Raw genomic sequence first — 18087 nt, 5'->3', positions numbered from 1 at the left:
TACGAACTCGACTTCCCATTCTGAAATAAACAATTCACTTTTTACTCATCTTGCATGTAGTTTTGTTAGTTGGAAATCTAATTCGTCCTATGAGGGATTCATCGGTGATGATGAATGTTGCTCCAATTTCAACAGCAAAGTCAAACAACAAAAGCAGTCTATCAAAACAGTCGTCTCTATTTGGGCATACCCTCAAGATCTTAATTAGCTTGATGGTCAGGAACATTTCTTCTAGAATATTTTTCATCCAGTCTTCCATACAATTAGCCAGACGTTACTAGTATGACGGCCTCAACATTTTTTGGAAGTTTCCATTAACAGACTCAAACATGGAAGATATGGCAAGTCTATTTCCCCATGTCTACTGTTATGAAGCTTGACATTGTAAAGTTTGATGGTAGGATTAGTTTTGCTATTTGACAAGTTTAGATCAAAGTTGTTCTTACTCAAAATGGGTTGAAGAAAGCTTTACTTGGAAAGGATAAAAAGCCAATGACCATGTTTGATGAGCATTTTTAAGAGTTAGATGAAAAGGCTCTTTCATTTATTCAACTATGCTTATCTAAGGAGGTTACGCAAGAAGTAGTTAATGAGACTAGTGCGGCTTCATTGTGGTTGAAGATGGAATCTCTCTATATGAGGAAAAATTTAGCAAATAAACTTCATCTTAAAGAACGGCTATATACCATTTATATGGTTGAAGGTACTGCTATTCAATCTCATCTTGATGAATTTAATTCCATTATTATGGATTTACAAAATATTGATGTCAAAATTGAAGATGAAGATAAAGTTGTTTTGTAGGTTGCCTCATTGCAGCTCCCTCTTATAAACATTTTAAAGAAATTATGCTCTATGGAAATTTATACACCTTAGCCTCTAAAGATATAAAATCTAATTTATTATCCAAAGAAAAGTTTGATCTTGAAGTTCATTCTAAGGACAAAGGTGAAGGTTTAAATATCAGAAGGAGAAGTGATGAAAAGGAAGGTACTAGAAAATCTAGAACTAAGTCTAGGAGACATAAATTCAACAACAATGATAAAACCTATAATTATTGCAAGAAGTCAGCTCATGAGATATTTTAGTGTTATAGACTTAAAAAGAAATGTGAAAGAGAAGAACAAAATAAGTAACCTCAAAAATCATCTGTTGAAGCTAGATTTATTAAGATGGAGTTAGATGGTGAAGTTTTGTTGCATGTTTCCTCTATTGATAGGAGGAATAAAAGTGATTAGATTCTTGGTTCTGTTTGTACTTTTCAAATATGTCCTCAAAAAGACTGATTTACCACTCTTGAACTTGTTGATCGTGTATTGTTTTGATAGGTGATGATAATGAATGTAAGAATATAGGAATTGGTACCATGCATATCAAGACTCGTGATGGTATTGTTAAAACTCTTTATAATGTTTGTTATGTTCCTAAGGTAAAAAAGAAATTTTATCTCTTTTTTAGGTACTCTTAAATTTCAAGAGTATAACTATTCAACTAAATGCAAAGTTCTTAAAGCTTCTAAAGGTTCCTTGCTTTATATCAAAGGTAATTGTCATGGTATTCTTTATGTCTTGCAAGGTTCTATTATTAGTATCGTGCCCCAAAAATAAGGTGAGACCGGCATGAATTATAGGAATAATACCCTATATCCCAAAAGCCTTAGCTCAAGACAACTATAATTTATAATACTAGAATAAGTAATTAATATAAATAAATGAATTTACAATACTTTTTTATAAAAGCTACAAAACACCAATCTTCTAAAAAAAAACTTCAACAAAACTTTCCCTGAAAATAGAATTTCTCAAAAATTTTACAACACAAAAATTTACAACATCAATTCAACAAAAGGGATCTTCACTCAACAATAAGGATCAAGACTCTAACTATAGTCTATGTGGAACACCTAAGACATTGTTGATAAAAAAATACAATATATAAATTATGATTTTATATCAAAATAGAAGTTAACCAAAATGGCATCTTAGCTTCAATCCAAAAGCAAAATTTCTTTAAGGTTTTGATGGAGATATAGGGTCATCTTTGCTATTTGAGACCAAAATATTTTTTTAAGTCCCAATTTAAAGTTGAAAGAAATAATAGAAAGAACATCAATAAGTCAATTATAAACTTAATAAAATAAATAATTGAAATAATATAAACACATATATCATAAATCAATAGTTGTGTATGTGTATAAATTAAACCATGGATGTGTAAATTAAAAAAAAAAGATTATTAAAAATTCAAGTTCCACTATTAGGCTATAATATACCCTTTAAACAATAAAACAACAATGAATAAATGAATGAATATCTCTATATATAAAATTCATATATGATGAAAGAACAACTCATTTAGCAAAATCAATTTAAATAAACAAAAAGTTTTAAAATTCATTCTTAGCGAGACTTAATCAAAATGAATAACAAGCATGGGCACAAAGTCCACGAGGGTAATTAACCAATAAGCGTTGACACGATCCATGAGGGTAAATCACCAATGAAGCGTGAACACACAATCCACGAGAGCAAGTAACTAATAAGTGTGGTTAGAAGCCAAAAAAAAAGCACGGCAGGAGGTCACGAACAACGAGCATGACAAGAGTCATGAAACAAGTGCATGCATAAAACTCTTGAAACAAGCATGAGTACTATACTTATGAATACTAAGCTAGCTAGGATTTAACCATGATGTGCCCAAGGTTAACGGGTATGTCATTGTGAATAACGCATTTTGTCCAAGCCTTAATAAATAAATAAGTTAACATCTATAATAAAATAATAATAAAAAAGAGAAAATGAAAAATAGGAAAATATTTTTTAAAAGAAATATCTATAAACTAATAATAATGAAAATAAGAAAACATTTTATAACAAGAAAATAAATAAATAAAAGTCAAAAATTATTGGATATGAAAATAATAAAAAATGACATAAATATAATCAAACTAGATCACAATCTAATATAATAATGAGCTATAAATATTTGAATATCTCAAAATAATGTAATAATTAGAATATAATCTAATATCATGATTTGGAGATTTCAAAATAATATAATAATTAGGATATAATAATAAGAAAGATAATAATTAATATCCAATCTCTAAATAATAATAATAATATTAAAATATATAAAAATAATAATATAAACCATGATTGATTGAGATTTTAGAGAAACTCTAAGTGTATGAGTCTATATAAAAGAAAGTAAAGATACTATGCCAAAAAAAAACACGGCTAGAAAAACTCAAGGAAGGAAAGAAGAAATGAAAGAGATCCAAGTTGATTGAGATTCATAGAGGCAAGTTTAACTTCCATTAAGCTTTAACACTTCAGGATTATAAGCCTTGATTGTGGGCTTGGTTTGAATCATCTACTAACCACCATATATATTGCAATTCTTTTATCTCCCCTGTGATGGCATGATTTGTGACTTGTTATATTGTGCATGATCCATAACTAGAGGTAATTATTCACTCTCTTGGAAAATAAGGTATGGACATTTACATACATTCAATTTTATTGCATCAATAATTTTTTATTAAATTTTGATAGCCTAGCAAATTTATATCCATTTGATGCATGAAACTTTCAGGGTCTTACGAACTTATATCCTTTTGATTGCTTGAAACTTTTAAAGTCCTTGCAATTTTATAAGTTGATTAATTTATTATCTTACATATCGCATGTACATAGTTTTGAAATTATTGATTGAGTGAGACTTTTAGAGTCCTAGTGGATTCATAAATCAAATAGCTATCCTACATGGCAATAAATTATCACAATGTATCAATAAAATTTTCTTATATTGTCTTAATTGCATGAGACTTTCAGGGTTCATACAAGCTTATAAGTCTTAGTCTATGTAGCAAAAAATTATCACTTGTATGTGATCTCAAAATCGTTCATTGCATGAGACTTTCAGAGTCCTTGTAGTTTTATAAGTCAATTAACTTATCCTATGTAGCAATAAATTATCGTGAGTACATATTTTAAAATATTTTATCCTTAAATAAAAATAAAATTTTTTCCTAAAATAAATAAATAAAATAAAATACTTTTTCAAAGGTGAATGTACGAACCTTTCATAAATCTTATTAAAATATTTTTCACAAAATTATCCATAAAGATCTTGCCACAAATAAAGAAATAAAATATTTTGATAAATAAAAACTACAAACTAACATCAAAATTATTTTATAAAATATCAATAATAATTAATATTTTTTAAAAAATTTTCTAACCAAGAGACATGCACTTTTACCCTGAACTACACGGACTTTGATCTTTTAAAAGAGTACAATAGCCCTAAGATTTCATTCTATGTCAAGTCCAACTTATAAATAAATAAAATTTTTCCTTCTGTTTATCTCTTTTTTAGTAAGGATAATTAATGTATTTTTAAGGCCATATAAATTTATGTAATTAACTCAATGTAACCATTCATATAAATGGTGTTGTAAGGTACTTAATATCTTTCCTGTACATAATTAACTCCCTTACCCTTTTCTCTATACGAAGACCACATGTTAAAAAGATTTCAAAAATTACCTTTTAAAATTTTGGTGGTGACTCTAAGTATTTATTTTTTATTTAATTTTCCTCCTTGGAAAATTCCATATCGAGCATGACAGCCATTAGCAACCAACGTTCTAATTAAATCTCACAATTCAAATGAAATATGCATAGGCTAATAAAATCAACATTTTATCTCATCTCATCAAAATCATCATAAAACAACATCATAGATGTTCTCCTGTGCATTGACCATGATGAATCATCATTCTTTAAATTGTAAAACCAAACAATATTAACATAATGATACTTGTGGATATTTGTTTGAAAATCAAATTCCAATTCCTTTCACAAGATTTAATGAAAAAGTAAGAACTTCCACATATAATAGTTAATAACAGGATTAAACCACAACATTTTATATATATATATATATATATATAAGTCAAAATTCTAAATACATATATTATATAAATCAAAATTCTTTATCAATTAAAATAATCAATCTTCTAAAGGTGAAAACTCATAATTAATATCTCATAAAATCTTTCACCAATTTCTATGATTGTCTTTAAGATTAATGGGTAAAATAGACATTGAACTCCTACTCAAAAAGCGCCATAGACTCTGAACTTTTAAAATATACAAAATAAACCCTAAATTTTTAAATTCATAACAAATTAAACCCTATCATTATCTTTTTCTAATGTCGTTACTGTTCACCATTGCTGTTCGTCATGGGCCTCAGTTAATTAGTGCCACTAATCTTAAACTATTAAGTGAGTAACATCTTGGACTCTTGAACTTTGAAATTTTGAGCAAATTATCCTCACTGCTTATATGTAGAACTTTGACTATTATGTAAACTAAATTAGCCTCAACATTATTTGCCATGGTGAATACATCATTGGCCGTGGCAAACAATCTATAATTTTATAAAATGGCATTTTTTGCCATTTTTTTGCAATGTTTTAATTTCCAAACGATTGGTATCTTATATTTTCATATACTCTATAATTCTAATTGAGTCTTATTTTGAATAATGTTTGATTATTCAATGGTGAAAACTTAAGATCTATTTGAAAAGAAGTTTAAATATTATAGGATTTTACAAATGATAAATGCAAAAACCAACGATTTCATCAAAAAAATTTAAAACCCAAAGTAATTTGGTTAATTAAAATTCTTTGATATTTAAACCTTTTTCCCAATGGGATCTAAATTTTTTACCATTAAATAAAAACATTATTAAAAATAAGACTGAATAAGAGTTATAAAGTATATGAAAGTATGAGATACCAATCGTTTAGAAAATATTACAAAAAAGGGTAACAAAATGTCATTTCATAAAATTATGGCTCGTTCTCCATGGCTAATGATGTATTCATCATGACGAATCACACTGAGGCTAATTTAATCTATATAATAGTCAACATTCTATACATTAACAGTGGAGGTAATTTGCTTGAAATTTCAAAGTTCAAAATCTAAGATGCTACTTGCGTAACAGTTTAGGGACTTTGACGCTAATTAACTACGGCCTATGGTGAATGGTAGTAACATTAAAAAAAATAATGATAGGGTTTAATTTACTATAAATTTTAAAGTTTAGGTTGTATTTTTCATATTTTAAAATTTCAGGGTCCAGGGCACTATTCAAACAAGAGTTCAAGGTTTATTTTGCTTATTAATCCTTGTCTTTATTGAATAAAGTAGTACTAGAATTGGTAAAAGAATTTTCTTCAATCTTTTAAATAAAACATTTAATTAACAAAAAAAAAGCTAATGCAAGAGAAATATATATAAATAATTGTAAATTGTTGAAAATAATATTTTGATAAAAGAAAATTTGCTAATATATAAATTGATTGGGATGTTATTCACTTTCCTGTAATACCTTCAAAAGCTCAAAAATTACTTCTTATAACTACATAATCAAGCTACCCTTCTTATTGTCACTCTATAAAATATAATAAGATCTTAATGAACTTTACTTTTAAACCAGAAAGTCCCTTTTTAGAAGAATCCACTCAACCAGAATTAAAATAAATAAGTTGAAGTTTTAGCAATAAAATTTACACATAAAGGTCTCCTCTTAGGCTTTTTACCAAATATCTAATGTGCAACATTCCAAACCATTCAATAAAACATGTAACCTTTAATTCTCTTGCCCAATCATTTCCTAGTAGCCAAGTATGACTTCTAAAATGATAACATACTTTATAAATTTTCAACCTTATAACTCTCAATAATCCAGAGCTAAGATAAAATCTAAATAACTTCTTAAATAAACTCCTTTGCAAAAATCCCAATTAGATTTACAAATAACAATGTCCAAACCCAATCATGTTTCTTAAGAAATCAATAATATTATAGATACATAATTAAGCAAAAAGTCTTCCAATGGGCATTATATCGAACATCTTGTAGGCATAAATCATTTAACAATAGCCAAGTTTCCATTTCTACAAATTTCATTTCGCCAAAGTTTCTAATATCCATGTGAAATAATCCAACTTTCTATATGTTAGTTCTTTAACAAAAATCAAATTTAAATATTCATAGAAAATCTAATTTCCAACATCACACTACTGATGGCTAGTAGAAAAATGGAGGATAGATTTCACAACTTCAACCATTAATACCCACACATGGAATTATTAAGAAGAGTTTGAAGCTTTAAACCTAAATTAGTATGACAAAGAAGGGGAGGACAAAGAAGAAGTCAACATAGGGAAGGGAAAAGAAGTTAGTGCCGTGAATAAGGAAGGAGATTCACAATTAGACCTCCATCAAAGCCTAGCTCTCCGCGTGATCACCACCCTTGATTGGATAGAATGGAAGGGCAGAATGCCTGATACTTCTCACAATAGCAAGCACAGAGATGAAAGAGATGAGCTCCAGTAGCAAGAAACAAAACTAAGGAAGAGAGGCCGGTACATGAATAAGGAAGCACAAGGTAGGAGGACTCACGAGCAAAACCTTCTAGCTCTGGTAACACAGCTCCTTACACACCTACTAGTAGTATACCATTGATAATGAAGGAGGCAAAAAAAAGAATGAAGGATGAAGAAGATCTTGAAGCACCCATATAGCAACACGGATGGAACTCACACATCTATCGATGGTGAGCTAACTTGTAGAGGAGGAAGGATGGAGAACGCTGCTGGAGATGCTAGAATCAAAGGAGAGCAGAGGCAGTGGTTTTCTATATTTTCTTTCTCTCCCTCCTCTAATTTGAATTGTGAATGTGAAACAAGAAAGGGACAATAAAAATATGATTACGATGGCAAAATGGTAATTTAGAAGGTTGAAGAAATAAAATAAAACCCCATTGCCACACTAAGGTTCAAACTTAAGACCTGTAAGTGAATTAGTAGCATGACTTCCATTAGGACAAGATTACTTCTCACATATTTGTTCCAAAAGTTAATAAAAAAAAATCAAATACTAAATCATAAATTTTATTTTTTAATTTAAACTCTTGGGCTATTACAGTTACAAGCTTAGTACCATTTCAACATCTATGCTTGATTATTCTCATATTACCTAATTATGACATATGACATTAGGCCATATGAGTGAGAAATGTATGAATATTTTAAGTAAGAAGATACATTGTGTAGTCAAAGTATTGGTAAATTGGAGTTTTATGAATATTGTGTTTTATAAAACAAAAAAGAATTAGTTTCTCTTTTGCAACTCATATCACTAAAGGTGTTCTTGACATTGTATGTTTTGATCTATGTAGACCTTCAAAATATCAGTCTATTAAAGAACATCATTATATGATGACTGTTCTCACAAAATTTGGGTTTATTTTCTCAGGCGTAAAAATGAAACTTTCTTATATTTCCAAAAGTGAAAAATTTTAGTTGAGAATCAAATAGGGAGAAAGGTTAAAAAGTTGACAATAGATAAAAAGCTATAGTTTTGTGAAAATGATTTTAATGAGTTCTATGCTAATAATGAAATTGGTAGACATATACTTGTAGGAAATTAAAGTCCCAACAAAATGGTGTTGCAAAATGTATTAAAAGAACTCTACTTGAAAGAGCACATTATATGCTCTCTAATGTTGGGTTATGGCATCGGTGTGATTTACAAGCTAGAGCTACCTCCACTGCCTCTCGTGCATGTTATTTGTCAATCATTCACCTCACACATCACGTAATTTACAAGTTTCAGAAGAAATTTAGTCAGGTAACCCTATTAATTATTGTAATTTAAGAATTTTTGGGTGTTCCGCATATATATATGTTAATGATAGTGATAACCTAGTAAAATTAATGTCAATTCAGTGCATTTTCCTACACTTTCTTTGTTCAATTATATCATTGTGAATATTTTAAGTTTAAATATAAGAAAATGAGCTTTAATCTAGATTGACTTAGAAAATAGAATTTATTGAGAATTTTGCATAGGCTCTTACCTTGATTTTAAACTTTGACAGATCTCATAGCTGTATCAACTGTTTCAAGTGATTTATTTTAGGTAATTTTAAAGATAAATAGTCAAATGATGTTTGATGATGCATATAGAAACATAACAGTAAAAAAAATTGGAGCAAAAAGTGAAGATTAAAGGCTTTGTATCATGTATTGTGGCACGTGACACAAAGATGAAGTTCTTGGAGATGCAGAAGCACTGCAGTGTACTACTAACACACCGTGGTGCAATTTCACATTTTACCATATGTGCCATGATGTAATGACAACACGCCGTGAAGCATGGCCTAAATCTTGCTATGTTTTGAGCTATAAAATGGAAAAATTAGGGTAGATAAGCCATAAACATGCCTTCAGATAGGGAGATGTGACTTTATGAAGTTCTTAGAGGCATTCTCTACTAGGGTTTAGGGTTTTGAAGGAGATTTGGCTAAGGATTGAAGATCTGAAGAGATTCAAGTAGATTTTCTTCATTTTTTTCTTCTTCTCTTCCCATTTCTCTTTTCGTTTCTAATATGGATGCTTTACATTGTGACATTTATGTCTCTTTTTTGAAAATGAGTAGCTAATTTTCTTGTTCTAGGATTATTTCAAAACTTTGTATGGATTAAAGACTTGAATATTCCTCTCTTTGGTAGTTAATGGTGGGTGGGTGGGTTTGTGTGTGTGTGTGTTTATTTTATCCTATACTTAATACTTTTAAGTGCTTGATCATCATTTAAATTGCTTTGTTCACTTAAGTTGTGCTTGAAAGAGCTAATTTAAGTGTAGAACTTGGATAAAATATTGTTGGGCTAGAAATTTACAAAGATAAATGGATGGTTTTGTTGGTAAAATAGAGATATTTTATTAACTCTGCATAGTCATATTAAAATTGCACAAATATACTTAATTTTGACTTAAGAAAGCTTTTTCAAATAGATTAGATTCTTAGACTAACACTTATTATCATTAAAAAGCTATTTGAAAGGAATTAATTTGAGTTTTATGAAATACAAAGGGGAAAGATAATCTTAGATCCTCACCTCTGAAAGTTAAGGTTTCAATGAGTTTTAATTGTTTTAAAACACTTCTTAATTTAATTTTTATTATTTTCACTCAAACATACTCTTGATTTTTGCTCAACCTATCTTAAAGTTTAATAGTAAATTTTAAACCTCTTTTGACTAAATCTTCTTGAGAATAATAACTCTGGAATATTCTATACTTGTGAAAACCCATATGCTTGCGATAATATTTGATGGTGAATAGATGGTAAATTAGCTCCAAAAGCTAGAAAATGTATATTTCTTAAATATGCATATAAATCTAAAGGATATCGGTTATATTGTTCTGACTCTAATAGGAAGAAAGTTATTCTTAATATAGATGTTACATTTAATAAAAATGCATTAATTTCTTCCAAGAAAAATTCTTGTGTTTCTCCTTCTACTAGTGCAGGTAATGAGCAAAGTACCAGTGAAAAGATGAAGGTAGAGGTGAAAGCTATTACTCCTTCCTTTATTATGAAATCTTCCTTGGATAGAGGAAGTGATGATCAAATATATGATAATGTTATAAGTACCACTCCTACTATGAATGTAATGGCCAAAAAATTTAATTAAAATAAGAATTAGTGGTAAGGTATTTTAATTATATTTTTATATATTTTTGGTGTAGTTTAATAAGAGTGAATTGATGGTTTAATGGTAATGACTTTGGATGTTTGTATTTATTCAAGTAGTTCTAATCCCTTTGGAGCACAAAGCGGATTTTGTTTTTGCATCAGCCTGGGTGAAATTATTGAATTGTAATGGCTTAGAAATAATAATAAATTAAAATTTGAGGATAAGCTATTTGATCCTCGTTTTATAAAATTTTTGGATAAGTTATAACAAACTAAATTGGCAGCTTGGTGGGATGTGCTGTGATCTATAAATTTCAGGCAGAGTTCGAACTGGTGGCATTAGAAGAGACATTTATTTTGTCTCAGCACTGCCAAAAATTTCATAAATGCCCTTTGCTTTAAAAGAAACAAAAACGCATCAGATTTTTCTTCTTCTTATTCATGCTTTTCCGTCTTCCGTCAAACGCATTTGAGAGACGGTAAGAGAACACATTTGGGAGAAATGGATCGAGAAGCTTCTGTCCTCTGTTTGGATTGTCTGTTGCTGGCAAATATGGGTTTGCCGTTCGTCACAACTGAGGGTTCCATGAAGCTCGCGATTCCTCTGCTATTCCTCCTCTGTTTCTACATCGCATGTTGCCCTTCTTCTTCCTCCTACTGTTCCGCATTGGTGCTGTTCTAGGTGAGGGAGAGAACTTTGAGACTTTATACACATTCCTCCTTTGCTCCTTGGTGAGTCAAGCTCCATCCTCCCTCTTCCTTATGTCTGATCGGTGGGTGTTTTAACCTCTAGGAATTTGCTGAAAATTTGATTCTTCCTTCATATTAGTTGCTGTGTATAAGGGAAAGATTGATGTTCCCACAAGATTAAATTTAAGACTAGAAAGAATTTCAGTTTTTTTTTAACGGATTTTTTTAAAAGAAGAAACAGAGAGAGACATTGGTTTGGGAAGCATAATAGATTTATAGAAAAGTTTAGGAATGGTTGAGCAAGAGACTGGAAGCGTAGGAAGCTTGAGGATACAGGTTTTTTTTTTTTTTTAATTAATGCACACAAGGTGTTTGCTAAAATGCACAAGAGAATTGGATTGGAGTAATCAAGTACATTAGGTGTATTAAGGATTGAAATTTAGGATTTAGGTGGTTTAATCATTATATTGAAACTTAGGAAGGTGCAAATACTGTTCGAACATCTATATCTATCTAACATTTGTGTGTGTGTTTTATTGAATTCAATGTTTCTTTCTATATGTAGAAAAATTGATATTAATCTATTTTAATTTCTTTCAATTTTGTCATGGATTTGGATTGGAATGTGTTCATTGAGTTGTTGAATATTAGCCTCAATTATTTTAATGGGTTTGGATTGATGTCCAAATACTTGCAAATATATAAGAAAGGAAATGGTGCATGCTTTGAATAAAACATACTTGTGAGTAATCATTGAAGAACCTTGATGATAGATCACTTTGTTTACCAAGGGAAGAATATATGAGTGACAAAATGATATCATTTGAAGTTAGAGAAAGAATTAAGAATAATATATTTTTTAGATGGCTGATGGGTTAAGAACAAATAAGGATTGAGGAAATTTGTTATGTTCTGGACAAGATATTGGGTTAATGAATATTTATAGGAGATGTATGAAGTGGAGTCATCGTTAAAGAGAGTTGTTTGTCCTCGTCTAGGTAATAAAGTAGCTAAAGGGCAATTGGAAAGTGTTTAGAAGGAACAAATTATTATCTTGGGAGCTGATCAAGGTAAGTAGATAACGTTTCAAATCAATTAATACCTTAACAAATTTTCTTTTATTAAAATATTATTTTCAACACATTTACAGTTATTAATATATTTTTCTCTAAGTACTTTTATTAGTTAAATATCTTTAGCACTTGAAATCATAACATATAAGATTGACGGAAATGCATTTATGAGTTCTAGTATTCCTTTATTCGATAAGGAAAATCTTGAAAACTGGTGAAGGAGTTTATGAAACATTAGTTGTAAATTTTCATATTTGAAAAGATTGAATTTTTAAATAATTCATGCGAGTTTGTTATTGAGAAGAGAAAATTGTATCCTGATAAGTGGTTATTTTCTCTCATGTTTGAAAGGTGATTTTCTTTAAGGAATATAAGTAAAATACTGGTTGCTAACAGTAATTCCGTCAGTCCTTGTCGCGCTAAGGTTAATAACTAGTTAGTTTAATTTTTTTGAGTTCTGTTCTCAAGTTTGTTATTCGTGGGTCTTGTATTTATATCTATTTTCGTGGTTTCAAGCTGCGTTTGGTTAGTGTTACTCTCGTGGACTGTGTGTCCACATTTGTTTTTGTGGCTTTGGCTGCATTTGGTTATTTATCCTCGTAGACTATGTGTCCACGTTTGTCTTCATGGCATAAGCTGCATTTGGTTATTTATCCTCATAGATTGTGTGTCCATGTTTGTTATTTATTCTGTTAAGTCATCAAAATTTTACACTTTTAATTGAATTGTGTAATTAAATTTTATTGGTTTCAATTAATAAGTATGCCACCTCTTCTATTCATATAAAAATCATTTGATTACTCTTATTTAATGGTTTATGATTTTTTATTCCAAAATTAGTAAGCATGTTATATTGAATTATTTTCTTTTCAGTTTATTTTTAGATAATTGCTGAAGTATACTAAATTTATTCCTTTACATTTATTCTCTTAAATTTTAACATTATTGGAATGTTATTCATTAAAAAATATTTTTTGATCTCATATAGTGCAGCTAGCCCTATACCTTCATATGATCATCGAGGGGTTTTATTTGCAAGTGAAAGATGAAGCATTATGCTGATTAATCTCCGTTCTCATAAAATTTGAATTTATATAATATATGTTGTAAATTCTATCATGAATGCTTCACATATATTATAGTTAGAATCCTTATTTTGATTAATTACTATTTGTTTTTCTGTTATAAAAAAATATTTTTGAATAATTATTTAGTTATCATCCAAGCTAGACTTGATTAAAAATTAAGAATAATCTAGAGTAAAAACTTCTTGTATGTAAGGCTAAATAGTATAAAATGTTAAAGAAAAAATAATTTCAAAAAAATAGTATTTTACTCATAATTAAATAATTTTATTTTATATAATATAATGATGGCTATTTTTTTCATTTTTCTAAAAATAAAAGTACAGTTTACTTAAAAGTTATTAAAAACTTTGAACCATTTGAAATAATAATTTTAAGTTAATAGTCTAATTATAATTTAAGATTAACTTGATCATAATTAAAATAATATAATTTAATTAAAATATATAAAATATTTATACATGACCATGATAAGAGATATTTTGAATCATTAAGACATTAATTTACAAGAAAAGAAAATATTCATAAATAAATTAAACATAATATAAAAAATAGTAACAGAGCTATTTAAGTCCAAAGTTAATAAGTTATTATTTTTATTTTATTCTTTTAAGGTTAAAATAATATTTTATGCTTAATGAAATTATTTACAAATTAAAATTGGTTAAAAAATAAAGAGAAAAATATTTTTAAAAAGTTTTAAATATTTGGGCAGGCTCAAATAAGCCCGAAGCTTTAAGGTATTTGGGTCAAACTTGACTATATAAACTTTTAAAAGCAATGTAATACTTTAAATTCAATCTAAATAAGCCCAACCCACTAAAATTCTACAAAGAAGTAAGAAAAATTATGCAATTGATAAAGAAAATTTGAAAAGATATTAAATAAACTAGATAAAAAAGATTAGGAAAAATATATTTACAGATTCTTACAATTTTACTTAATTTTAAATTAGGTTCCTACAGTTTATTTTATTTTAATCAAGCTCTTATAATTTCATCTATTATATATATTGATCCTTAAAATTAAGAATGAATTATTAAATTTTACAAAAACAAAAATACTCTTAGAGTTTGTAGAAAATTTATTTTAATACTTTTAGCTAAAATTAAAAAATAAAATTTGATTTAATTCACATTTTATATTTTGATTATAATTTTTTTTGAAAATTCTACGTGTATAAAATAATTCAAAATACATTAATTATATAAATTTTGAGTTATAAAAATTATGTAATTAATTTTAAAATCATATAATCATTTAATAAAAATGAAAAAGTTTTTAATTTTGTTTTTTTAAAAGGATAAATGTAAGGATTTTAACTTTCAAGAATTAAAAATTTTAATTAGTTAAACTATAACAGCTCAATTAAAATAAAATAAATTGTAAGGATCTAATTTAAAATTGAGTGAAATTGTAAGGATCTATAGATATGTTTTTTCAAAAAATTAATGTTTTTGATTAGTTTGTGTCGAAGATGGTAGTAAATGACTTTATTAACCGACTTAATTGCTTGGGCACTAATCAAAACAACGGTGGGTACCTGCCCACCAACTTATAATACAACTTTAACCTTGATTTCCATGATGAATCTTGTCGTTTCTTGAGGGAAAAAAATGATATTATTATTATTAATTTTGGGACAATTAGGTGAAATGTCCTAATCAAACGCAGCTTAAGTTGGAATAAGCACAAATTTGAATGAGAATTGTCTTGTCTCAATTAACGTTAAATCCTGAATCATTATGGACCATGGAATATTCATTCCTAGATCCCCCATCTTTTTTTATATATATAATAATTGGGGCACAGACTATGCAACAACAATAATAGAGTTTTTAATAAAACAATAATAGAGTTTTTCTTATATAAGATTCTATGTATCATTGTGCATGCATCTGCATATAATTCACCTTCGCCTAGATACTTGAGTGCTAAAGAATTAGGAGTTTATGGGTTCTTAGTCTCATAAAAATGATGAAATCTCTATAAAAAGTTTTATTACATGTTTTACGGTATATTTATTCATACAGATTTTTTTTTATATAAAATTTAATTTTTTGATAGTGAGACCATCCGGTGTTATAGGCCTACCTTACTTGAATTGGAGGACTTAGCATGTCCCACTTGAATTGAAAGACTTAACAATCAATTTAAATTGAGCTGAGCAAGGTCACAAATTGCACAGCAAAACTCTTCCACCAAGTATTTAACACAAATGCATTCTCATGATTTGAACTCAATGCGTCACAAGAGAATTTGGTTTCTTATTATCATTTTTGAACTAAATATATAAATCATATTTCTTTTTAAAAAAATTCAAAAGTTATAATTAAAAAAATAAATCTCAATATAATTTGCATATCAAGATTTATATATGATATGGTTGATAAGTAAAATGAGAATAATTTCCAAACTTGGAGGCAACCAATGAGACAGAAAATCATTAGTCTAAGAGTTTGTTTGGTTTCTATTCTCATTTTTTATTTTTACAAACTGTCTTGCAATATAATTTTTAAAATTTTTTTTCAAAACAAAATAAAATAAAAATTTGTTTAGTCATATTAATTTAAAAAAAATTTTAGAATTTAAAAATAGACTGATAGTTATAGTTTAAGATGATTAATGGTGATAATTTATTATACAAATTGGTCAAAGAAATTATAATTTTCAATAATAGAGTATTTTGAAAGTAAAAAATAAAACGAAAACAATTTGTGGCTGTTTCTTTTTTTTTTTATTTTAAAAAACAAAAAATAGTTTTAATTTAAAAATATTTAAATCTAAAACACTTATCCAAACAAGTTTTAAAATTTTTTATTTTCAAAAATGAAAAGAAATTTTGAAAAATTAAAAACAAATAGGCCTTAATTATCCATTTGCTTTGAAGTGGAAGCTTATGTTTAGTATTATTTTTTTATTGCTTGAAAGTATTTTTATTTTGAAGACAGTCATGTTCAAGATATGATTGGATATTAAATTTTAATTTATCACATTATGAGGAATTAACCACTTCTAATAGACCCAACTCTTTTGATATAAGTTTGTGTTTAGTATGATTATCATGTTAATTTTCTTTATAATGCATTTTTTATTACATACATGTATTTTTATTTTGGAAAAATCACATGATCTCTGAATATTTCACATACAAGGACCAATAATAAATGTCATCATTTAAGAAAAAAATATGTCAATATTTCCATTTTAACAATTCATTTTTTATTTATCTTTTCTATGAATAAATTTATTTACACATCCTTGAATGTTGTTCCCCCCTTTTTTAAGTTAAATTCATCTTACAAAATAGAAAACCTACAAAATATGAAATTTGTGCTCACCAATATTAGGAGTGTTTAACTTATACCCATCCTAATGGACCCGATATCATTCCAATCAATATCGAGATGGATCTCATCTCAGCCCAAAAATAATGGAAACAGGATATGACATGAGATTATCATCGGGACGTCCCGTCTCATCCAAAATATTTTATATATATGTATATATATTATTTTTTATTTTAAAAATAAACATTAAATATATTAATTATATTAATATAATTTATACTTATATTAATTATATCAAGTATAATTTCAATACGTGTAATTCTTATTTAAAACTAAAATTTTTTATATTAATAATTTTAATGACATAAAATAAACAAGGTAATATCTTTCTTTATAATATATTAATTATATTAATATAATTTATTCTTATATCTATCTATTTAATAACTTTTATTTATATCATATTTTTTTCTTTACTTTTAAAAGAGTATTTAGTTTAGCGCATCTCAACTAAAATAAAAGAATAATGATTTAATATTATGCTTAACTAGCCTATTGTTGCTGCTCTTATAACCTAAAGATCACTTGTAATTGCTATTATAATGTGTAATTATGATTAATATAATTTAATAATTAATTTTAAATTATTGTAATTTATGTATTTGTGTTGTTTTGATTTTAAACTTAGTAAATTATATGATTTAAAATTTCAATGAATATTATTGTCTATATCTTTCTCTAATATTGTCCAATTTATTGGGACAGCAGGACGTCCCACTTCCGTCCCAATTTTTAATAGAACAGGATAACTTTCAGAACAGGATGAGACACAGGACAAATTCAGTTTTAGTCTTTTTTTTTTTGAATGGAACACGAGACAGGAGTGTCTCGATCTCATTCTATCAAGTGAACACTCCTAACCAATATGTACAAATTACGTTTGAAATATTTAACCGTGACATATTGTTTGTTTTTGTGTGTGTGTGAATAATCTCCATCCAATAACTCTTTACATTTACAAAATTCACAAATGAATGAAGAGGATGGCTTCAAAGAAAGATAGAGAAAAGAACAATGAAATATAAAAGGTTCAAAAGCAATTATGAAATATTGGTCCCCTGAATAACCAAATAATATATATCCCATTTATTTGCACAATCAAATAATTACCCCTTTTATATGCACATTATTTGCTTTAAAATGCCCATGTTATCAATTTCTTAAGGGAGGAAAAGACACAGATATCTTATTGACTTGTCTGATAAATAATATGCTATGAAATAAATATTTCTCAAGGAATATGAAAAGTAATCATGCATTCTCAACCCCAATGCATTGCTAGATTTCATGCTAAACACAATCTATTTAATTTATTAAG

At 27.6% G+C, this 18087-nt stretch overlaps 1 long non-coding RNA gene across 1 annotated transcript; it reads left to right on the top strand.

The window, feature by feature from the left end:
- Positions 1 to 11035: 11035 nt before the first annotated feature.
- On the top strand, positions 11036 to 13498 carry LOC129308104 (uncharacterized). The gene is made up of 2 exons (XR_008592539.1): positions 11036 to 11303; positions 13323 to 13498. It is a non-coding gene; the product is annotated as an uncharacterized LOC129308104 (long non-coding RNA).
- The last annotated feature ends 4589 nt before the right edge of the window (positions 13499 to 18087 follow it).

This window comes from Prosopis cineraria, unplaced genomic scaffold (assembly GCF_029017545.1).
Source record: "Prosopis cineraria cultivar Desert tree isolate PC_DT_omini unplaced genomic scaffold, ASM2901754v1 PC4, whole genome shotgun sequence".
Classification (NCBI taxonomy): Eukaryota; Viridiplantae; Streptophyta; class Magnoliopsida; order Fabales; family Fabaceae; genus Prosopis; species Prosopis cineraria.
This window is presented reverse-complemented; position numbering and strand designations above follow the sequence as displayed.